The 25,956-nt window shown below is 41.7% G+C and overlaps 1 long non-coding RNA gene and 1 pseudogene across 1 annotated transcript; one reads left to right on the top strand and one right to left on the bottom strand.

The window, feature by feature from the left end:
• The first annotated feature begins 7,023 nt into the window (after positions 1-7,023).
• On the top strand, positions 7,024-8,088 carry LOC132098489 (uncharacterized). Its single transcript, XR_009422938.1, has 3 exons — positions 7,024-7,173; positions 7,610-7,830; positions 7,940-8,088. It is a non-coding gene; the product is annotated as an uncharacterized LOC132098489 (long non-coding RNA).
• Positions 8,089-23,327: 15,239 nt separating this feature from the next.
• LOC132099267 (putative nuclease HARBI1) lies at positions 23,328-24,580 on the bottom strand (annotated as a pseudogene).
• Positions 24,581-25,956: the final 1,376 nt, after the last annotated feature.

The raw sequence follows: 25,956 nt of genomic DNA, 5'->3' as shown, positions 1-25,956 counted from the left end.
ACCACTGCCAGTCTGAGCCTTGATAATCTTCCTCTCTCTTGCTATTTTTTTTTCCTGTTGGTCCTTATCCAAGCCAGAATGAGCAAGAGTCACGCTCAATTGCTTTCTCTTCTGACTGAAGTACAGTAGTAGACTCTTCAGCTTAAGGAACCAACCAACCGCCTTCTTCAGACGGGTCCAAGAGGAGAAGTAGTTAATCAAGCGAGTGACTGCATCAATCCTTTCTTCAGCCTGCACGGCATTCACAATCAAGCCCATCTTAACCTCAGGGTCATCTGTTGGGATTCTCACAGAGCCATCTGGGTTTTCAGGCCACCCCTCCTCAGGCCCAACAAGGAACTGAGGTCCAGACACCCATATGTTGTTTCTCAGGAGTGATGTCACCTTTACTCCTCTGGAGGCCAAATCAGCAGGATTGCTTGTGGTGTTAACATATCTCCACTGAGATGGGTTTGATACACTCAGTATCTTTGAAACCCGAATGGCTACAAACGTACGAAACCTTGAGGTCTCATTGCTGATGTACTTCAGTACGGAAGTACTATCAGTCCAAAAAATTGAGTCCTGAAGTCGCATCTGCAGCTCCTTCCTCCACAGCTCATCCATTCGACCTGCAACCATGGCAGCTGTCAACTCCATACGAGGGATGGTAATTGGCTTTAATGGAGCCACTCTGGCTTTACCCATTATGAAAGCACAGTGAACTTGTCTGTCTATGTTGTTTAATAAAAGATAAGTCACTATTCCATAGCCACTCTCACATGCATCCGCAAAGTGATGTAACTGAGCAGAAATCACTTCCCCAAAATCCATTGGTTTTAAGCATCTGTCAATTTCAAACCTTTCAAGCTGCCAGAGCTCCTTCAACCAACTTCTCCACTCCTGTGCAGACAAATCTGGTATAAGGTCATCCCAACCTAGATCCTTTCTGCACAAGTCTTGAAGGATCTTTTTGGCAGATAAAACCACAGGTGCCAAAATTCCTAAGGGGTCATAGATTGAACTGACCGTGGAGAGGATCCCTCTTCTGGTTAAGGGTCGATTCTTGATGAGGATTTTGAACTTAAAAGTGTCGGACTGAACACACCACTGTACGCCCAATGCTCTTTCTACAGGAAGCATGTCATTGTCCAAATCCAAATCCTTAACCTCTTTTGCTCTCTCTATTGTAGGTATGGCTGGCAGCACAGCACGTCTGTTACTGATCCACTTCATGAGCTGAAAGCCCCCTTTCAAACAAAGGGCACGGAGGTCCTGGTAGAGTGCTATCGCCTCCTCAGAAGCCACTGATGTTAGGCAATCGTCCACATAGAAATTGTGCATTACCGTTTCGATTGCTTTGGAACTGAATTGCTCCCGGTTATCTTCTGCACACTTTCTGAGAGCAAAGTTTGCACAACTTGGCGAAGATGTGGCTCCAAACAGATGCGCAACCATTCTGTACTCCACCAAGCTCTGTTTATGTTCTCCATCCGGCCACCAGAGAAACCTCAACAGATCTGAATCCTCAGCTGGCACTCTGACTTGGTGAAACATAGCCTCGATGTCTGCCATGAGCACAACAGGCTCCTTTCGGAATCTGATCATGACTCCGATTAACATGCTGGTAAGATCGGGTCCCTGTAGGAGCTGAGCATTCAAAGATGTTCCCTGGAATGTAGCTGCGCAGTCGAAAACCACCCTGATCTTTCGTTTCTTTGGGTGATATACACCATGATGTGGTATATACCATACCCTGCTGTCGCTCCGATCCAGATTTTCAATTGGCACCTTCTCTGCATAGCCCTCGGAGATGATATCATTCATAAATGTCGTGTAATCAGCATGAAATGGAGCATCCTTTTCAAACCTCCTTGTGAGGCTCATAGCACGCTGTTCGGCAACTCTTCTATTGTTTGGCATATTTACATCCCCTTTTCTTAAAGGTAAGCCAACACTATAGTGACCATCCACCAGCTTGACGGATTTTGTTACAAGCTCCATGAACTGACAGTCTTCTCTTGATAACCCCATCTGCTCATCCTGATGAAACTCAGGAAAATCTGCCTATAGCTGCTGCTTCCACAAATCATTAAGGATTGCAATAGAGATCCTATTGACAGTGACGTCTGGCTGTCCACAAGTAATTTCTCTACTTTCAACACCTCTAAGAGGTCCATTTACAGTCCAGCCCAGCATCGTTTTGACTGCATATGGGCCCCCCCCCTCCGTGCTTCGAACGACTTGCCATGGCTCCAGTGCTCGAGGGACATTGCATCCAATCAGGAGGTCAACATCTGAGTCAATCTCCCTTAACTGGACATGCTTCAGATATGGCCATCGTTGGAGGTCTGGCTGGCGAGGAATATTACCTCGATGAACTGGCATGGTTTTCTGCGTATAAATATCAGGCAGTTCACAAAAACAACCGCTATCTAATTCAGCCACTTCCAAACCTGAGACAATATGGCTTCCAACGAACTTCTCCTGACCCATAGTCCGTAGGAGAATACCAGTTCTTCGTCCCCTGACATTAAGCTTGTTCATCAGCCGCTCTGTGCAGAATGACGCTGAGCTCCCAGGATCCAAGAAGGCATAGGTAATCAACACTTTATGTCCTTTCCTAGGCTTAACTTGTACTGGAACTATGGGGAGCGTACAGTCTGGGTCACCGGCCCCAGTGAGACCACTGGATTGAACGGAGATCAGAGCACTGCCCACTGCTGTCTCAGATTCTCCTTTGACTTGCACTAAATTAATTTCTTTCTCTTTTGGGTAAATGTGGAGTGCAGTAGGATGCTTCAGACTGCACACTTTGCATGAGAGACGCTTCCTACAGTCTCGGCTCATGTGCCCAATGCACAAACAGCCAAAGCACACACCATGTTTCTTTAAGAAAGTAATCTTCTCATTATGCACCATCCTTTCCAACTGGCGGCACAGATCCAATGTGTGCCCACCTCCACAAAACATACAAGCCTTCATACCAGCTAAACTTCCCTCTTCAGTTTTTATTCTAGGTTCAACTTTCCTTTCCACTGTTGAGATGGTGGTAGCAAAGCTACTCCTCTTTACTCTAGAACTAGGCTCAAACCTAGATTTCCTTATATCCTTGTTTGCTGTTGTCGATGGTAAATCCTGTATATCCCCAAATAGCGGATCACTTGCAATCTTCACTTGTCTTTCAATGAAGTTGACAATATCTCCAAATGTAGCTCTCCGGCCACTCCTTTCCTGCAACTCACAAGCCACAGATCTCCATCTATCCCTATGTTTATAGGGTAGCTTTTTTACAATGGTCAGCATAGTGGTAGGCATGTTCAACTCTTCCATATATTCAACATCCTCCATGGTGTTACAGCATCCTCGTAGAAAAATACCATATGCCTGTAGAGATTTCACATCTTCAGATTTTATTGGTGTCCAAGAAAGAGCCTTTTCCATGTAGGCTGAAGCAATTTTCTGTGCATTACCAAAATGCTCTTGCAGCAAAGCCTTAGCCTTGGCATATCCTCTGTCATGTGCCATATGCTGACAGCTTCTGACGAGCTCCCTTGGATACCCCCTCACATACGGTTCAAGGAAGTACAAACAGTCTTTAGGATTGTCAGACTTCAGGAAGTATGGGAATTACAGATTCATGTAACGTAGTAGTTTCATCCACCATTTGACTCATTTTCTCCAAATGAGAACGCACTTGTGAGGCATTATCATCTTTTTGCATAAGATCTTTTATTGTCTGTATTAGAGTTTTAATTTGATGAACCTTTTTCCTACGTTCCTTTTGTAATGTTTCAATTTTGTTCACCAAAGCTTTTGCAGTGAGTTTGATTTCTCTCCTTTTTTCATCCATCTCTGAACCATTGACATCTGAATTTGATTTTGATCCCCTTGTTGCCATTTCCCAATATACCACAACTCTTCAAAGAATCCACGCAGTTCAATCCGTCAATCCATCCACCAATAAATCAACTGCTGCGTCATAAACCACATTCAAAGACCAACAATAAACACCAGCAAGCAATAATGCGTCCCCAATGGACGAGCGGCAGCAGCCTCTTTATACCGTGTTCAAACAAACAACTGGCACAGCACAAATTGACGTAGTTTTAGTACATACCGCTTCTGTTGCTGTATTGATTGTGGCCGGTAGCTTCTGTGTTTCCTCTGACCTCCAAAGTGTTCCGTTATGATCCGCGGAATCCGTGATGAACAGTTCGTTTCCGTAGAACAACACTCTGGTTTAAAAGATTTTTCTGTTGACTTAATGTAGCGGCTGTAGACTAAGCAATGAAAAAAAAAAGGGGAAATCTTGCAGCCGCGAGAGACTAACGCCTGAGAGACTGTAAACACTGCGACGCGCACAAACTCAGTTCCAATCGATGATCCTTTCAAAACGTTTATTGTAGGCTACTTCAACATGTAAAAATACAACTGGTACTGCAGTTACCAAGTAATAAAGTGCTGCGTGCATGTGAAAGTGCGGTCAACAGAAAAGTCTTCGCTCTCAGGCTCACTCCCTCTCTGTGTCAAACTCCCATTGATTATCCCAGGTGAAAGTGAAGCAAAACATATAAGCCACTATCACTTCCGCCCAAACGCCGGTGGACACGCCCACCACCTACGATCCTTGTGCAGTGAATCACATAAACACAGAATACATGAGATACTTACAGATGACTCTTACATTATCTATCTATCTATCTATCTATCTACAAATCTTATCTATCTATCTATCTATCTATCTATCTATCTATCTATCTATCTATCTATCTATCTATCTACAAATCTATCCATCTACAAATCTATCCATCTACAAATCTATCCATCTATCTATCTATCTATCTATCCATCTATCTATCCATCTACAAACTTCATCTATCTGTTATGAACCTCACTATTAGTCTAGGGGTTAAATGAAGTCGTAACAAAATGTAAAGATAAAAAAAAAGTCTGACGGTCACATCAATCCCCTGATCCAGAAAAGCACAAACACAAAATTAAGCAAAATAACTTAATTAATAACAAAGGAAGCAAATCTTCAGGAGAGTGCCAGGCCAACATAAACAAAAACCTCTAACTAAACACGGAAACTCTAAATAACCTTAACTAAAAAAAAAGAAAAGAAATGAGTCTTACCTATCTCCCTGTCTACCATAAACATAAACAAATATTTTATACTCAAAGAAAATGGCACCCTCTCCCTACCGCTTCCTAAGAAAGATAAACAAAGGTATTTACATAACTTAGAAAATAACACAAAAGAATCAGAAACACACCCACCATAACGTTCACACGTTCTCTCATAGTTTGTAATTGACAAGTTCATTCACAAAGTTAAGAGGTAATAAAGACCACACTTGGTCACACTGAGATACACAAAATAACACCAATCTGGATCAGGACAAAGAGTGAGCGCGTAGCCGTCAGTCCTCCAGCATTGTTTCTTTGCCATCTTATAAACCTTGGATCTCTGTAGCGTTCACTCAGTACTGATGAATGATGGACATCAGCTGGAATCCAATTAGCGATCTATAACGGAGAGAGAGACAGAAAGAGCAAGAGAAGAAAACATGCAATGCCTAACTTGCCCAGTAGGTGACACTCTCCCAAGAGCGCACAATTCACAAATACATTATCTATCTACAAATCTATCTATCTATCTATCTATCTATCTATCTATCTATCTATCTATCTATCTTCAAACTTTATCTATCTATCTATCTATCTATCTATCTATCTATCTATCTTCAAACTTTATCTATCTATCTATCTATCTATCTTCAAACTTTATCTATCTATCTATCTATCTATCTATCTATCTATCTATCTATCTATCTATCTATCTTCAAACTTTATCTATCTATCTATCTATCTATCTATCTATCTATCTATCTATCTATCTATCTATCTTCAAACTTTATCTATCTATCTATCTGTCTATCTATCTATCTATCTATCTATCTATCTATCTATCTATCTATCTATCTTTAAACTATATCTATCTATCTATCTATCTATCTATCTATCTATCTATCTGTCTCTCTATCTATCTATCTATCTATCTATCTATCTATCTATCTATCTATCTGTTTTCAAACTTTATCTATCTATCTATCTATCTATCTATCTATCTATCTATCTATCTGTTTTCAAACTTTATCTATCTATCTATCTATCTATCTATCTATCTATCTATCTATCTATCTATCTATCTATCTATCTATCTATTCACATTCAAACTATTTATATCTATCTAGCCTATCTATCTATCTTCAAACTTTATCAATCTAACTAAAACTATTTCAAACTGAAAACCTTTAAACTTTCTTTAAACTAAAAGCATTTAAAAACTTACTGGCTAGGCTTTCTCAAGCCAACTTAAAGTTTGCTAACAAACTTTTTATCTAGTTATTTATTAGGTTACCACAGTGTATGAATTGACAACTAAGATGATCAAGTAAAGGGTTTGGCACATATTTTAAATAAAAGTTTTTGGTAAAATTCTGAAGTTATTGTTTTTGTTTGTTAATGTAATTATTAGTCTTTTCAGTACTGAAACTGGTACTTTACAGTATTTGTTCTATTTTATGTATACCTGCAACACTGCAATGTCTAAATATTACTTTCTCTTTTGGCAATAGTAATATCAGCCCATCAACAGCTTTCCCTGCATTTTTTGAAGTTCCGAAGTTTCCATTTGATGTTCAGGCCAAGTTGGACCAAAAAGAATGCAGACTAACGTCATCAGACCGAAACAAAATTTTTAGAACGTTGTATGAAAGCATGGCTCAGTACAAAATGTAAGTATTTCTCATTACCTGTACCTGTTTTTATTGCTTGTATTCAATTTTATACAACATTTAATGCTACACTCATGTGTTTAAAACATTTTTGTAGGTATCCAACTACAGAAGAGTATGTTCAAGTGGCTAAGGCCCTGACTGTAAGTAGCTGGTTTACCTTTTAATGTTCTACTTTTGGTTCTTGGTTAATGGAGTTTATTTTGTGAAACTACTTTTCTTTTTGTTTTTTTTTATAGCACACTTGGCACATGTCTCTGAAACGCAAGTTTAAATTTGAGCGGACACCTTTGGCTGAAGTTGAAGTAGTGAAAAGACTTAGAAGTTTGGTCATTCAAAAAAGTCTCTGCAACCTGAAGAAAGCAGTTGCAAAGAAATTACAAGGCCTTTGGTGAGAGCATATTTTTATAATATTAATATTTTTTACACTTGTTACCAGTGTATTGTTCTCAAATTAAGTGAGAAGATGCAAACATTTTCATTATTCTCCTGCCTAGAAATTAGAAATAACTAGGGATCAAAATAAAAATTCTTGAATTCAAAAACTGAAACAGAAAAATTCTAGATGCACAAAAATTTCCTGTCAGCGTGTTATTTTGTTGGAGCAGTACACAAGCGGAGCACCGTTTTATGGAGCAAAATATTGAGCGGAGTATCACACCGTTCAGTGACAGCAGCTAGACAGAGCGTGAAACCTGCGTATATGTTCAGCTCATATTTTTGGCCATTTTTCTCTTTTGGCCAAAAAATTAAAATGCCATTTTTGGCCAATAATTTTTATCTCTAGAAATAGAATTCTATCTGTTTTGTTTTTGTCTATGCACAAGGAGATTAATGCTGTTGGAGAGGATGCTACATCAATAGAGGGACATGTGAAAGTCCTGCAGAACCAATATAGAAGGACACAGCCAGAGACTCACATTGTTGAAGATCAAATGAGGAGGACCTTTGCCTGGAGGCAGCAGGAGATTACTAGTGGTATCTACAAGTGGTAGTGACTGTTGAAGATGTCATCACCAAATATCCATTCTTGAAGAGTCCAACAGGGGTTAGTTTGCAAATTATAATTATGAAATGACTCAAACTCATTAACATGTAGAACACTAAAACTGTATAAAATTCTCTGATTTACTTATATCTTTTTCAATTAACTGCAGCTTTATCAAGAAATTGGTTTCCTGTATAAATGTGTTCATCTGAGCCGCCATTTTCGAGAACCTTTTGGACCCATTACATCCAGCGTGCTACGTCTTGCTCAAGGGAAATCCACTTTAGCAAAGCTGCATAAAGAAGCTAGAGAAGAATCTCTTTGAAGACCATCTTGGTAATTGACTCCTGAACTTTATTTAGCACTTTATTAAGCCTATCAAAATCTTGCCTTTTGATACATTTTTACATACCGTATTTTCGGACTCTAAGTCGCACCTGAGTATAAGTCGCATCAGTCCAAAAATATGTCATGATGAGGAAAAAAACATATAAGTCGCACTGGACTATAAGTCGCATTTATTTAGAACCAAGAACCAAGAGAAAACAATACCGTCTACAGCCGTGAGAGGGCGCTCTATGTCTTCAGTGTAGACTACAGGAGCACTGAGCAGCATAGAGCGCCCTCTCGCGGCTGTAGATGGTAATGTTTCCTATTGGTTAATTTCTTTTGGTTCATTTCTCTCGGTTCATGTCAAATTAATTTTGATAAATAAGTCGCACCTGACTATAAGTCGCAGGACCAGCCAAACTATGAAAAAAAGTGCGACTTATAGTCTGGAAAATATGGTATTTGTTTGTGTATCACATTTATGTTCCAGCAATTGATTTTAATGCAGCACTTCTCATGTTGCCAGCCTAGTTCAGAGAGAAACTTGAACATTTCATTGTGCTTGGAGAGGTGCATATATAGTTTAACATTTCTTTGAATTCCTTAAAATTTATTTTGGCCAAATGCAAATAGGTGAATATTAATTATCTTAGTCTTTATGCATGTCAATTTTCTCTCCATCAGTTTAGTCAACTGCTGAGAAAATTTTACTGATAAAGAATCTGTTTTGTGCTTTGTCTTTAAGAGTGAACCATCTTCACCATATCCTTCTGTTCAAGTACAGGAGACCACTGACTGGAAAACTGTGTTTACAAGAAGAGTCACTGCAGTCATCAAAGTTGATGGGATCGAAATCTGCCGGGCGAATGGTGTGGATGAAGGGGCTCTTGCAGCATTTTGTGCTTATTTCATCTTCAATTTGACATATCCATCTCATCTGAAGAACACCCTGGTGTTTCTTCAGCGGTATGTTCTGAAACTTACTGTGGATGGGGACAAGCCTCTACCTAACCCAGTTACCAGAATAATCAACCTCTTACAGTAACATCAGCAAAAATGCCCCACCTGTTCAATTGCCCTAAATGTTCTCGAAGAACATTCACAATCATCAAATTAATCCAGCACATTGGTCTCATTCATGCACATGAGGCAGATTTTTCAATAACTTGTGGTCTTGATGACTGTCAGAGATCATTTATGAAGTATGCATCCTTTAGATGTCATGTTTACCGAAAGCATAAAAATACGGTTTTACAACAGACTACTACTACGACTACTGACCCTCTGCCTCTGCTTGAGGAGATTGAGAAAGAATGTACTACTGATGTTGCTTTTTCAGCGCCCCCAAACATGACTGAGCTGTTGCAGCAGTTTTGAGAGAACCTTTTTGCCTTCACATTGAAATGCAGAGAAAAAAATCACTTGCCTCAGTCAGTGCAGCAAGAAATTTTAGATGATGTTAATTTCCTGTTTAGTTTTTTCAAAGAGAACTATGATGAATTTCTTGCATATCATCTAGAAAAAAAAGCTTTGATCTTGCAGCATGTCCAGAACTTCAAGAAGTGCTACAGTCCCCAAACTTTCTTTCAGAGGCCTCAAGACTTGTTAGGTCTCCACACGTTAAAAGAGTTTTGTAAAGAAAAATTTGAGATGACTGAACCTGTACAGTACACACTAAGAGACCCAAGTGGTAACAAGACTGGAAGTTACTCTTATGTTTCTATTTGTGAGGCATTAAGGAAATACTGTTCTCAGTATTTCCTCAGAGTAACAGAAGTACTGCTTAATGATGTCAAATATTGTGTCAAAGATGTGTTTACTGTGGGTCATCTGCATGAAGAAGCTGTTCCATTGTTTTTTAGATTAAGTACATTCTTAACATAGACACAGATTAAGTACATTCTTAACATAGACACAGACTGGTTATTGTGTGGCAAGCTTTTAATACCGGTTTCTTTTTGTCGTCATTTTTATTCATACTGTGTGAAATGTGAGAATGAATGGACTGTCCTCTTGCCAGGTGAAGAGGTTGATTACCAGGCATTAGATGCCTACAATGTTGATGACAAGTTATTTATCAGCAATAGATATTCTTACTGACGATAAACTGCTGCAAATGTCAAAATGTACAGTACTTTAATGTAGTCTGTGTAATAAGGCTGGTTTACTTGTTAAATTATTTTGATGAGTTTTTCTGAGATTTTCATTGAAGAGCTAGTTTTTTCTGGACACGCTTGCTGTTGAGAGATGTAATGAAATCTTTTTAAAATAACATTTCTAAATAAAATTGTGTATTTGTTAGCCAAGGTATTTATTTATTTATGCATGCACACAGACACCAAAATAAGCAAAATGGTTAGACAGTATCCTGAGGATGCTTTTAATAAGGTATACTTTTTTGCCTTCATTGCAAAATTGTTCCTTGGGGTACAAAATTGCCCCTTAGATGGTACAAAGCTAGAAGGTACAATTTTGTACCTCTGACTAGAGGTCCAAAATTGTACCCTTCAGGGTACCACCCCAGCGACGGCCACTTGTACCCTAAAAGGTACAGTTTTGTACCTTTCTTTCTGAGAGTGTATGAAGAGCTCAGGTGCAAAAGCCTCTAAATGCCACCTCCATCAAAAATGAGATAATGACATTGAGTGAAAGCTATCTGCACATAGTACACATTCAACAAATATGTTTGCTTCAAATCCTCTAAATCTCAGCCTCAGCCCATTCAGAAATATCAGTTTGTTGGCAAAAGTCTCTAGACGCCACTTCCCTTTGGCAGCAAAAGCCGGTACGTCCCGAGAACCAATCAGAAGGCGCGAATAAATACAGATTTGGGCGGTATCTGAGCCGGTCGGCCATGATGGTAGGATACGCTATCGATTACCAGGGCCAATGCCTTAAGAACTTCAAAGAGGCGCGACAACATTCCAGAGCTCTTTAATTTTTGTGCATTTATTATTTCTGCGGGACAGAGACTGATCTATGAATACAAGAAAGAAAAGGAAGAAAGTAAAGCAATGCAAAAAGAAAAGGCGAATGAAAAGGGACCTTACAGGAACAAGCTCACACAAAGCGCAAAACAGCGGGATTTGGAGAAGCTCTCAGGCATCCAAAATATTAACCCATACAAGCTCACATGCGTTTTGATTGTGTTGTAATTACATTGCATTTAGCAGACACTTCTTGACCAAAATGACAAAGTAACTTAATTAACTGCGACCGTTTCGTGAACACCAGATTGTAACAAGATGTTCAATGTACACAAACGTTTCCAACATTTTTTGATGTAAGCTAAAGCTGTGTATGTTTTTAGTATTTAGTTGTAATTTGATTTTAGCCCAAGGACACATATTGTACCAGGTTTTTGTGTTGGGCGCTGCAAAGTGGACAAACCAGTTCTGGGTTAGCTAGGGTAGTTAAATGTGTGATTGTAGGCTTGTTCGACTTCATGCAGCTCTGCGCAGACTGATCGTCGGCTGACTTGAAGCAGTGCATGCCGGTTAGAAATTTTGTCCGACTTGATACAGCGCTGACGCCACGTGACTGTGACGCGAGTACGGCGAGAGCGATTCGAGAGTAGCCGGAGAACTCAGCCAGCGCAGCTTCTGAAGAGCGACTGCACAGGTTCTGATGACGACACAACTGATCCACGATTGGCTGGATTCACTGATGACTCCGATGACATGCGTTTCAAGTTTATTGTGACAACTTCAGTTTCAGAAATTCTCATATGGACTTTTAAAACAGTTCAATACGTTTTTATGTCGTTTACATCTTATAAATCTTATTTATTAAATATTGATTTACTGTATTTACTTTATTGTTAATATAGTTTGTGTATGTTTATTTTGCATGACTTTCTTTTTTATACAGACCTTTTACAATATTCAGCAGCATAACCTATTCAAATTAGCATTTTTAATAACTAAAATGTTAATCTTAAAAACATACAATCTAATGTGGTCATAAATGTATGCTCCTATACAAATGATACATAATACATTATGTTCCTCCATTTGTTTGGTTTCTTAATATTCTCTAGTTTATTTTGCTGTGTTTATACTTCACCTGCATGTGGTTAGCAAACTGCTAACAACTTGCTGTAACTTTATCTTAACAACTTGACAACATTCTGTTCACTTTCAAATAGTTGGTCTAAATCACAATTTCAATAGTTCACGCTTACATATAATTAGCTGAGGTATGGAATGCGTATTTGGCGTGCTGTCCGGGGAAGGGCTCCGAGCTCGGGAATGGCCCGAACCTAGAGTACCCCCCCTTCCCCGTCTATTTATAAAGTGAACTTGAAGTGAGGAGATGGGGTGGAGGAGGGATGCTGATAAACCGTCAATGGATAGAGGTAAGTCAGCGATATTTATACTATGGGATGGATTACTTGATTATGGTCCACCTGTGTTGATCAGGCTAAGTATCTGACGCGCTCCTCCCGAATCTTATTAATAAATTACATTTCAATAGTTCACGCTTACATATAATTAGCTGAGGTATGGAATGCGTATTTGGCGTGCTGTCCGGGGAAGGGCTCCGAGCTCGGGAATGGCCCGAACCTAGAGTACCCCCTAAAAAGCAAATATACAGGAGGACAGCCGCCAGTTTAGAGAATGCCCCCCCAAAAGCATAGAGTACTGGCGGGGGCTGATTTGGTTTCTGAGAAGTCGTCTCGTAGGCAGGTTGGAAGGGCATACGTACTCCGGAGGGAGAGACTTGGGCGTTTGGAGAGTAGGCCCTACCGGCTGCAGCTAGTGAACTACGTGGTTGTTGGCGCCCGGTCGGTAGGGCTCGAGCCGATGCTCAACTGGAGCTTTTTGGCGTTGGAACGGTGAGCCCTACCGGCCGATTAGGAGGAGCAGCGTGGTTGTGGTGCCCGACCGGGAGGACCCGAGTTGCCTCGACCGGAATAGGTCACGGTGTCGGCGTACGGGCCCTACTGGCTGATAGCCCCTGCTATTCAGTGGGTGAAGGGCCTAGTGCTGACCGAGAGGGCCCATGAAGCCTCCGACAGGAGATTGAGACTCAGAATGACGGACGTCTGGGTCCTCTCGGTTTGGCAGATAAAAAGCTTTGGGCTGGCCGACAAGGAGGACTCTGGCGACATCTGATGGGAGATCCCGACTCACGGCATTAGATGGATGAGACTCACTTGCGGCCGACAAGCATAGGCCCGCCCGGGAGAACTCTCGCCAGACGTCTGAAGGGAGCGCACGCATCAGACGGGTAAGCCTCGCCGGACGGGGAGAGTGGAAAGGAAAACCCGACTGGGAGGTCTCTCGCAGCATCCGATGGGGCATTAGACTCAGAACATCGAACGGGTAAGCCTCGCCAGGCGGGGTTAAAAGATGTGAGGGTAGCTGAGGGTAGCTGAGTTATTATTATTATTATTTTTTTAATTTTTTTTATTTTTTATTTTTATTTTTTTTTATTTTTTTTATTATTTTTTTTTTTTTTTGCAGGATTTGGCGAGAGGACGAGACTCGTAGCGCCGGACGGTTAAGCCTCGCCTATCGTCAAATGGAAAGGGAAGTTGCGTGGCCGAGAGACTGTTACCGACGTCCGAAGGGAGCACACGCATCGAACGGGTAAGCCTCGCCGACCGTAGAATGGAAACGTAAAGCAAGTCTGTCCAGGAGGCTCTCGCCGGCGTCCGAAGGGAGCACACGCATCGAACGGGTAAGCCTCGCTGACCATAGAAAAGGAAAAGGTAAGGTTGTCTAACCGGGAGGCTCTCGCCGGCGTCCGAAGGGAGCACACGCATCGAACGGGTAAGCCTCTCCGGATGTGTGACAGAAAAGGTAACGATAGGTGGCCAGGAGGCTCTTGCCAGCATCCAACGGGGACTTCCTGTTCCCCAAAAACAACTGGGTGAGCCTCGCAGGCCGTAGGATGGAAAAGGTAAGTTTGTGTGGTCGTTAGGGTTTATTTGTGTGTTTGGTACCTGCGGCATCGAACGGCTTGCTTGTAGGTTTTGTAACCTAAACCACGTGGAATGGTCGTGGTTGGCTGGCCAGGAGGCTCTCGCCAGCGTCCGATGGGAGCACTCGCATCGAACGGGTGAGCCTCGCTGGCCAAGGATGGAAAGGTTGTCCAGCCGGGAGGCTCTTACCTTCGGCCGACAGGAGCTTAGCTCCCGGAATCGAACGGTTAAGCCTCGCTGGCCAAAGGACGGAAAAGGTTGTCCAGCCGGGAGGCTCTTACCTTCGGCCGACAGGAGCTTAGCTCCCGGAATCGAACGGTTAAGCCTCGCTGGCCAAAGGACGGAAAAGGTAAGGTTGTCTAGCCGGGAAGCTCTCACCTACGTCCAATGGGAGCCTTGACTCCATGCATTGGATGGGTAAACCTCTCCGTACGTAAGACAGAATGGCAAAAGGGTAGCCGGGGGCTTTCACCTACGTCCGATGGGAGTGTGAGCTCCTGGCAACGAACGGGTAAGCCTTGCTGGCCGCAGAATGGAAAAGGTGAGGTTGTCTGGCCGGGAGGCTTTCGTCGGCATCCGATGGGAGCTCAAACTCCTGGCATCGAAGAGAGAAGCCTTGCCGGCCATAGGATCGAAAAAAGGTAAGGTTATCTGGCCGGGAGGCTATGGCCGGCATCCGGTGTTAATCTGGCTTTTTAATCGGGTAAGCTTCACTGGTGGTCGGATGGAAAGTCCAAGATTGCTTAAGCGGGAAAGCATCTGACAGGAGTTTAATACTCACGGGCCTGGTTTCACAAATGGGGTTATGCTTAAGCCAGGACTAGGCCTTAGTTAAATTAAGATATTTAAGCAACTTTTACAGAAATGCCTTAGAGGAAAATTTTACAGGTGTGCATCTTGACACAGAACAATGACACTGGCATATTTTAAGATGTGTCGGAGCAAGATATTTTCAGTTGAGACAGCTCAAACATGTATTTTAGTCTGGGACTAGCTTAAGCCTTGTCTGTGAAACCATGGGACGATGTCATACGACTAAGCTTTGCTGATAGTTGAACGGAGAAGGCAAAGGTTGGCTCAAACGGGAGCACTCTGGCAGCGCCTGACAGGGAGTTCGATACTAAGGAGGATTTGGTTGTCTACGAGGGTAGACGCTGTGAGGCTTACTTGAATAATTGTTTAGCGAATCCAATAAGCTGCTTCCGATAATGAGTCCGAAAAATCTTGGTGCAGTCATTATATTCGAAATGAAGCGTGCAAAAATAAATTGGATTTCCTGTGCCAGTGTACCCCAAATAGGTGCCATGTATCGGCGATGTGGTCGTTGTCGAATTGTCGTATTGTCAGCACATGAGATCGATGGTACATATCGACGATGTAATCGTGCATGGGTGGAGTAAGAGAAAGATACTTTATACTTGTCTGAGCTTACTATTTGCCATTTTAACCATGCAGGTGCACGAAAAAACCTATGGAATCACCGATAATCGAAAAAAAAAAAATATATATATATATTTTTCGGACGTATTGATAAACTGGCATTAAATATAAAATACTATATTTAAAACTGCTAGTTCATGTAGTCGGCACTACTGTCATCTCGCTTGTCCTGTTTTTTTTTTTTTTTTTTAACTATAGTAGATTCCATTTAAAGTCCAACCATTTAGCCCTAATATGGACGTAAACAAATGCCTTAAATATAAGGTATTCGAAAACCGGTAAGTTCATATATTTGAAGTGAGTTCGGTTGAAATGATGCCTTGGTCATACGAGCTCCAGACCACATGCCTCATGATGGGACCGACGCGCCGCCCCTGAGACCAGAATGAGATGCATTCTAATGTAACTGTGGCATTAAACTCTGTTAGTGAGAGCTCCTTTAAAATATGGCACGTATCGGGTTTACCTGTTAAAGTACGATGGAATACCTTATATCTGCAAACGATGCATGTCTATTTGTGGATGGAGACTTCTTTGCCACCTGTAGGCTCACGTCATCCTTTGAGAGCATGGGCGAGCGTGAAGTGCAGTGCTGAGATGGGATAACGGAGCGGATTGATAGCCGAATTATGGTAGGCCGCCTAATAATTATAATAAAAACGTTGATTGGAGAATGGGCCTAATATCGTCTTGGCTATTGTCGATACATGATGCTGTCACCGCAACCTAGGATGCATGGCATACCTATAAGCGGAATTTTTTTTTTTTTTTTTTTTTTTTTTTTTTTTTTTTGCGTGTGAACAGACGCTGCTGTGGCAGTGGGGAGATACGGGAAAGGCTCCTGCAGGAGCAGACACTGCTGCGGCAGTGAGGAGGTATAGGACAGGCTCCTGCGGGAGCAGACGCTGCTGCGGCAGTGGGGAGATACGGGAAAGACTCCTGCGGGAGCAGACACTGCTGCGGCAGTGAGGAGGTACAGGAAAGGCTCCTGTGGGAGCAGACACTACTGCGGCAGTGGGGAGGTATAGGAAAGGCTCCTGCGGGAGCAGACACTGCTGCGGCAGTGAGGAGGTATAGGAAAGGCTCCTGCGGGAGCAGACACTGCTGCGGCAGTGGGGAGATACGGGAAAGGCTCCTGCGGGAGCAGACACTGCTGCGGCAGTGATGAGGTATAGGAAAGGCTCCTGCGGGAGCAGACACTGCTGCGGCAGTGATGAGGTATAGGAAAGGCTCCTGCGGGAGCAGACACTGCTGCGGCAGTGAGGAGGTACGTGCAAGGCTACTTGCTTCGGCTGCTGTAGATGTTGGCTGTGGGAAGAGTAAAAAAGGGTTAGTAACATTTGATGGGGCAAGCTAAAAATGAATGGGTAGCCTACTGTGTCACCAGCTCAGCAATTGGTTGCCTGATTTGACAATTCCTCAAGCCTTGTCCACGTTATTAGGTTCCTGTTGGAAAAGCATCTTTCCTCTCGTTTGGCCTCCGGGCTCTTTAGACGGTCTCCCGAGCGGATACGTTTGGAACGCTGTTTTCACGTTGTAGTATGGACTGTGGAAACAGAGGCCAAAATAAAGAAGTTTCTGCTCATGATTCTTTCTGACTAGATCCATGATCAACGTTTGTCCACGAGCTAACACTTCGACGTTTACCGTTCAGGAATAGGAATCGTTTTCCTGGCATAATTACTGAATAACTGTCACTGAAATGATGTTTTATCGAAATATTGGTCAATTGGCTTTCAATTGATGCAGGGTTTATCCAGATCAAGTAAGAGAGTGATGTTTAACGTGCTGTGAAAATGAACGATAATAAACTGGGGTGGTTGGCGATGCTTGCAAGCGAATGGGTTAATGGCAGTTATGTGCTATTCGCTTCCAAGTGGTTTCTAAAGATGTTTACTTGCCAGTTTATTTTTGTATTACGGTCCTTAAAGTCCCCGTGAAACGGAAGTTGCAAACGACTTTTCTCCAGTGTTGTGACGTATTTCCGAGAGAAACGGAATAATAAATGAGGAAAGTAGTGGGCGTGGCTTATTTTCCAACTAGCACCTGATTGGATTTAGATAAGTAGGTGTTTAATTAAAAAAATGGAGGCAGATCTAAATGCAAGTTTACAATCGGTTGTTGAGGATTACTCGCCACCTCAATCACCGCAATTTAGTTTTCAGCAGGAAAAGGAGGAAGATGAGAACAGGAACACACGGAGGATCATTTACAAAAATGCACCTCCTTGCCATCTCTTCTTTCACGCGCTGTCAATGCTCGCCGCACACAGGCAGCCTGTCTACTGTCAGTGTCAGTTTGAGGGGCGTGGTTACAGATTAAGCAGACACCAAATTCCTCAAGCCTACGTCATAGGTGAAGGTCCTCCAATGCAGAGGGGAGGGGCATTTTCAGATTTTGATTAAAGATTATGAAGACAAACTTTTTTTTTTTTTTTTTTTTTTTTTTTTTGAGTGGATTGGCTCGCATGGATGAATTGTTCAGCACAAAACGATCAAATTTAGGCAAACAAAGTAAATATAGTCAATTTTGATTTCATGTGGACTTTAAAAGGCGGCAGTTATTTTACTCACACTTGCTATCCTGCGTTGAAACACTATGGCGGATGCGTTTTAGATGAATTTTGAGTGATCACACCGGTGAATGGTGAAATAGGTCCCTAAATTATTTCGTCCTACCAGAAAACTTGCATAGAAGTTAACATTTAAAATTAAATTAAGCATTTAGCAGAGACTCTTTTATCCAGAGACTTATGACCTTTTTTTTTTTCTCTTTCTTTCCTTCATGGAACTTAAGTCTGTATCATTTCCGTGAGGTTTAAACATGCGCGGTAAGGCGAATGTAATGCCTTTGCTTCGTGGTTAAAAGTGGCATCATCATCCGACGGAACGTTTGTATCTGTAGTCCAAATCTATGCGCAATCCACACTCCAGATCAGCAGGTGGCGGTAATGCACCTTTACGCTGGTTTGCCAAAACCGCAGAAGAAGACGGAACTGCGTCATGACGTCGTTTAACAAACTTTAGCCGCGAACCTGCTTTTAGATGCAACACTTGGATGCTAACTGCCGTTAAAATCCAATGAAGAAAAAGAAGAACCTGTTTTTAGCGTCTTCGCCTGAAAATGTATTGTTTAACGTTGCGCGGTCTGCGCCGCTAGAGGAAGCGGCCTCAAACTGCCACTCGGCCGGAACGCCGGGGTGAAAGGCTGAGCCGCGGTGAGAACTGGGGTTCGACCCGGGCTGGTTGGGTTCTTTCTGCTGCAATCCAGCGCTCGGGGAGAGCTCGGTCTCGGGCGGCACGATCGTTGTGTCGAGCAAGGCGAGCTTGGAGCTTGCACGGTCTATTGGCCACGACGTGTGGCTTGGCGATGAGAGCAGCTGTCACGATGACGCTTAATGCTGCTCAACGGCCGTGTTTGGCTGGGTAGAAATGATCTTGGGTCCGGCAAAAGCAGCAGGTCTTATAAATCTCCTGTGTAGCTCTCTTCGTTGGTACGAAAATTGGGTCTGTGGTAAGGTGACAGACGAAGCGAACCAGCATGCTGATAAACCGTCAATGGATAGAGGTAAGTCAGCGATATTTATACTATGGGATGGATTACTTGATTATGGTCCACCTGTGTTGATTAGGCTAAGTATCTGACGCGCTCCTCCCGAATCTTATTAATAAATTACATATAAATCCAACAGAATTGTGCTTTTCTGTATATGAAAATCAATGGTGTTATGTTTAAAATGTTAAAAAGAGCTCAGCTGGAGGGTACTGTAAATATTGTTGCTGAAACCTTCTTAAAAAACACATACCAATCAGGGAATTTTTTTATAGGTTACTTTTATCATTTTGTATTAGCAGAAACACCCATGTCATACTGCTAAAGTATATATCCAATATGTTATCTTGTTTTGGAAGACACCCTTCCAAAACACCACTTATACACACATCTTAAACACGTGTTAATACCATTAATACATAGAGTTACTTAATCACTAAATCATGAAAACAATGGAAATCACTGATACAAACTTAAAGTGCTAATTGCAATTGTTGCTAACTATAAGTAATAATGAATGGAATAGGTGTTGGCTATGGTCCCATGGTTCCTTAGGATATATAAAGAACCTGCATTACCCTGTGTAACACACAACAAAATGGACAACGTAACCATTAATGTGTTAGACAGCAAAGGCAATGTTGTCATGCTAACGGTTTCCAAGGACATCGCTTGAAAGGATGCAAAATGGTAAGTAAACCACATGACTGTGAAATAATTACAAGTCACCAATGATTTGTGCAAGTGTTTTATTTATCCTTTATTCCCCCAGATCAAATGTTCCTTTCCTCTGTCATGGAGAAAGTATCAGCTGTTGAAACAAAAGGTATACATTTACTTAATGAACAAGAATATACAGGAAATAATTCTTGAATGACACTGACCACATCTACAATCTTCTCTCCAAACAGCTCTCCTCAGTGGCCCAGCTTGTTCTGCAAAGCTTCTCCAATCTCCTATTCCATGTCCCACTACCTCCACTAGGTCGCCGGTACCCCTAAACCTTAGTTTTGTGAAACCACCATGCACCAGCCAGTGCCCCATTACTACCACTAGGCCCCCTGTACCACCTCCACCATCCACCAGCCAGTGCCCCATTACTACCACTAGGCCCCCTGTACTACTTACCTCCACTGTCAAGGACCCACCACCTTCCACTCTGCAACCTGTTGCAGTGTGTGGAAACCCTTCAGCATCCATTCAACCTTCATCCCCTTCCTTACAGTCAGAAAGGCATGAATCTCAAGGTATTGCATCAAATACTGTAAGGAAGATAAATGGCAATGCTGTTGTTAAATTACATAATTTTCTTTGTTGATCTATTTCTCTCCTTATCCCCTCCATTTTACAGAAATAACACATACAATGACACTATTTCTACTGGACCTTACAAAAACTCATCAGCACCTTTATTTTCGGAACAAAATGGCATTCTATAAAAAAATACAAAACTTATTCTCACTAAAGGGCTATAACTTGTCAAGTGAGAAAATGGGAAAAAAACTAGCAAACATGTTAACTACTTATAAGAGAGTCAAAGACAGGCGCCTTGCAACTGGGGAAGGGAAGATCACCTGGGAGTACTATACAGTAAGTTAAAGACTGCTTTACTTTGTTTCTGAAATAACATTGTCATGTGTTACAAGACTGAAACATTGGTCATTTTCATTTTACATCCACCCCACCAGCTAATGGATGAGTTATTTGGGTCATCGGGGATCGGTACTGCACCACCTGGCACCATTCACTCCACACCTCTGGGTTTGGAAGAGACCTCTTCCACAAGCAGGCCCACAACGTCTTCTCTTCAAGACCAGCCGGTAGGTGCTAGTATGGATGAACAGCCAGGAACTGCTACCATACAAAATACATCACAAGAAGGCAAAGACGACCACAACCCTTACAATTCCTGGACGCTTATGAAGAGCATGCAGAGAGAAGGACCGCTGTGCTTGAGTCCCTGGTAAGGCCAGATCTGGAGAGATGGTGGCGACTTAAGGAGAGGCGGAGAAGGTCCTTCGAAAAAAAGATGGTGACCAGCTTGGGAACAATTGTGGAGGAGCTAAAAAAGACAAGAGCAAATTATGCATCTATTACAGAACCCACATGAACCCCAATAAAATTATAATCTAAAGATGTTATCTCTTTTGATTTACACCTTTCCCCAAAATTTCCTGTTTTTTTTCCAAATAACAATTTCTAATGAAAAACTAATTTTGTTCAATAAAACAAATTTCTTTATTTCAACACAAAATCTGTTTGTTTGTTTTATCATTTGTTGAATATTTCTGAACATTCAAATCTTTACTTTTCATCTTTTGTTTTGTATGTTAAGTATACACATACAAGTTAGATCTGGCCACAAATCTGGTCTCTATAATGACTTGCATTAGTGTTGTGGGGTTGCTGGGGGTATGGTTCATCATCAACACCATCACCTACCACAACAACTTGATCACTGGGCTCTAAACAAAGATTATGCAAATGCAGCAGGCTGAGACTGCTGAGCTGATATTAGTAATTCTTCTCATTTGCAGGTAATGGAGCCTCCTAAACTTAGATTTTATAATGCCAAATGCATGCTCAATGACCACGCGAGCTGCATTGAGCTTTCTGTTAAAATATCTTTGCCTAGCAGACAAGTGGCCATTGTCTCTATAAGGCCTCATAAGTTGAGGCAACAAAGGGTAGGCAGAATCCCCAATTATGTGCATTCCCTGCGGAACAAGTGAATGAGGATCTTCTTCAAGAACACGACAAACCTCTGTGAAGCGAAATGCTCTGGCATCATGCCAACTCCCACGTGTGTGTGTAGATATATGTAAAATGTGAATGTATATGCTATTACGTCCTAAGAAAGATTGATATTCATTGAATTTTTGATGCAACCCCAACTCCAAACGTTCTTGGCAGCAGATCAAGACAAAATATAAAAATATAATACAAAGTGGTGAGTATTTACCATAACCTTTTATTCTTTTTTTGAACATGTAATCACAAACACTTGTTTGCAGCAAACAAAAAAAAAATGTGAAAAGAGGAAAACTGGGGGAGGGCCACCTCCTCAAGATTACATTGTGGCGGAGGAGTTGGCACTGAGCAACAATAAGGGGCGGCCGATTATGGATGGGATTGGAAGTGCTGTACAGTCTGACCCTGGTGCTGGCTCCTCTAAGCAAGTGACACTGGGTATGTGTGTACAATGCATTACTAATGTTTTTTTTTAAGTTAAATAAGGCTGACTCTGTTCTGCAGTAGAGGGAAATACAGTGTCCCTGTTGAAGCCAGCACACATGCTGTGTCTCCCACACAGAGGTCAGTATGCAGCAGACATAACACCAAACATAACCTGCTTTATAACAGTTATGCTTTACATTGGCCTTTTATTTATTAGGGTGAACCAAACGATGAAGACACTCTGTCTGTGTGTTCTGAGACAGTTGCTGAGGTGAATGCACTGAGCTTTTTATTATGGCACACATTTAAATGTCATAATTAAGTGACCCCATACACAAAAGAAATATATTTGAAACTGGCCCAATAAATATATTTCACACTTAACCTCATATATTTTTTTTATATTTCAGAATATATTTCGATGTATTTGGAATATATGACACATACTTTTGGGGACCCATACAGAAAAAAATACATTGAAATATATTCTGAAATATAACAAAAATACATTATGTTAAGTGTGAAATATATTTACTGGGCCAATTTCAAATATTTGCATATATTCCAAAACATATTCTGAAAATATATTTCAAATATGTTTCTTTTGTGTATGGGACTGGCCCTTACACATCTCTTTTGTAGGATTTTTCACAACCTGCCCCAGAAACTGAAGCCTCTACTTTAATGGGCTATAGAAGGAATGTGAACAAGGTAATGCTTTAAACCCTTGACATAAATTACAGTCAGTCCTGTGTTTGTAGAAAGTCATGCCACTTTTTGTGATTTGATCAACCTCCAGAAAACGTGTAATGATTGTTTGTGGTGGAATTGTTTCAGGTGGAAACAGACTCAGTCAGGGCCCTTTACAAAAGGAGTCTAGAACTAGACCGCACACTGAAGGAGCTGGAACGTGAGCTGAGGAGGCTTCAAATTAAAACAATTAAATTGGAGATCAAACAGCTGGAAAAAACAGATCTCAGTATGTGAACTTTTTTAACCAAGTAACCCTTTAGTATGAACACTATGAATGTTTATTAATGTAATTTTTCTTGCTCTCTTTCTTCCCCCCTAGCCACATGATGACCAATAAAACAGTTTGAGACATCTCTGCAGTGTCAGTGTGATTTTATTAAGTAAAATATTGTGTTGTGATTGCATCTCTGACAGCTGCGCCAGCTGGGTGGGCAAGTGTGATGGGGTCAATTTCATCAGGGAGAAGCTGGTTTTGTGGTGGTACTCGCTCCTTTCTGATAGTGGCTATATTATGCAGAATGGCACATGCAGCCACTATCTGTGATGCCCGCTCTGGTGACACTCTTAAACGCCTAAGGCATTTGAAACGTGCCTTTAGGATGCCAAAGGTCATCTCGATCTTGACCCTGGTTTTACTGAGGGCCACATCGAAGCGGTTTTGTGGCCCTGTCTGAGGGTCAGGATAGGGGGTTAGCAAAAACCTCTGGCATGCATAACCTCGATCTCCAACCAACAGGCCATCAAAAAGTCAGGCCATTTGGCATCCAAACTTGTGATCATGCATTCATGATCACAAGTCATCTGCAGATGAAATGTACAGTAAATAATTGTCCTTTCTGTTAGTTACTATTTATTTAAAGATTGATCTCAATGCAAAATAAAAATAATTTCACATAGGCTATATAGTAGCCCTACCTGAACATTAAGGCTGTGAAAGGACTTTCTGTTCACATAATCTGCCTCATGTTCTCCGAGAGCTGTGGAGATTGCAACATGTGTGCAGTCTATTGCTCCTATGACTCTAGGGAATCCTATCATAGGAATTAAAAATATATGTTTAAAATCATTCATAACAGGTAGCTACTTCAGACTACTGTATAATAGATTTCTAAGTGTGAAATATGCTTTTTTGAAGACGAAAAAAAATGAGTGTGAAATGTTAAATTTGTTCATGTGATGTCACCCTATCAAGATATCTTAGCGGCAATTTTAGAAAAGCCCTCTTTTATGGACATGGTCGATAAATATCAGGGGAACACAATGAAGCTGTTTATGTACCCCTGCAGAGCGAGGACCACCTTTCGAATGGTTTGACAGACCGTGTTTTTCCCTAGATTCTCTGGATCCCCGACCGCATACAAGTATGTACAACTTGCAAAAACGCAACGCAATATATACCATTTGCGGTACAGTAAGGGCATGGCTTCAACGAGTCATATTTGTTGTGTGCGGCTCAAGAAGTTCACAAAGATAAGACATTCCTTCCGCGGAAAATCTGTATCTTTCATACAAGTAAGTATCAGGAAAGTCAAATGGATTTTGTCTGTCCCTAAAAACTCTTTCTCTACGAAGTCGTCTAACAGTTTGCGCGGAGATGTCCACATGATTTGGGAGAAAAGGTGAAGCCATTGCAACAGTGAACAGACACTGGGAATTAGTTACGTCACCTAAATGTTTATTTGCTTACAGCTGATTGGTCAAACTTCAGTCTGAGTCCAGAACATAACCTGCCCCGGAGCAGGTTAGCCGTGCAGCGTTGGCGGAAACTAAGCTGAAACATAGCTGGCTAACCACCTAATCCGGCTTCATGGTACAGGCCCCAGGTCTACAGTTTTGTTGCGGTTTGGATGTGTGGCTCCTTCGTGTAATCAAGGTATTTGTAGATCTCTATATGATGTAGCAGGCTATGCATATGATATTGTTCGTTTAACACTGGGTCATTGGAAAATAGGTGTTCGACCGATTGCCAGACGCTTCCGGGTAGTCATGCGGTGTACTAAAGGTATTTGTGTGCATTTTACTACTTTATTACGTTTGTGTCATTGTTGGACATGCTTTGTAGTTTAAGCATATTTGCACACAGGTCTTGGGCAAGGCACCTGCCAGGTAGCTGTACCACAATTAAGTCACCGCATCTAAAAGGTAAACGTTTGTTATGGGAAGAACCAGTGTGTTAGCCAGTATGCTAGCTTTGAACACATGTAAAGAGTTTGTTGTCCTGATAATGCATGGCTGTGTTAACAATTAACCCTTGATCGAAATGTACAAAATCTACTGAGTGTAACTTATGTAGGATCGTGAAGATTGGCACAAGGGCTCCTTTTCCACTGGTCATCTCGTATGTTACATGGAGACAGATTGCTCCTGCTGCTTTGCCTTGCCTAAAGTAAGTGTATTGATAGCTGTGCCTTTTTTCTTTTTTTTTTCTTTTTAGTTATTTTGTTTGTGGCCATTGTCCAATGCCCCTGTCGGACCATTGTGGTATTGGCTGTTCCAGTAGTAAACATAGTCTTAAGATTCTGTCTAGTTGTATACTTTATAAATCTTGCTAGTGATAACGACCTCTTTGCCTTCCATCTTTTTCCAGAGTATTAAAGCAGCTGTTTATAGGAGAGGTTCCTGGGTCCATCTTCATGCACTGCACCTCGTATTGTAGTGGTAAACTGCACCTCACAATATTGATTGAATCAGTTGTTTTGCAGTGGTTGTGCTTATGTGTGCGTGGTGTGTCCTACTACCTACTACCTACATCCTACGACCACAACGAAATTAACAGCTGTTGTGACGCTCGGACACTCTTCAAGACTTTCTCTTCTCTTCTTAATCCGCCGCCACCACCTCCTCCATCGACTCTTACAGCGGACGACTTTGCAGTTTTCTTCACAAATAAGACAAGATCCATCAGCGACCAATTCTCCACACCGCAGACTGAGGACAACTTCACAATGACCGACGCACACTCTTTCTCCTCCTTCTCCCCACTCTCAGAGATGGACGTCTCCAAA

This window comes from Carassius carassius, chromosome 22 (genome assembly GCF_963082965.1).
Source record: "Carassius carassius chromosome 22, fCarCar2.1, whole genome shotgun sequence".
Lineage (NCBI taxonomy): Eukaryota > Metazoa > Chordata > Actinopteri > Cypriniformes > Cyprinidae > Carassius > Carassius carassius.
This window is presented reverse-complemented; position numbering and strand designations above follow the sequence as displayed.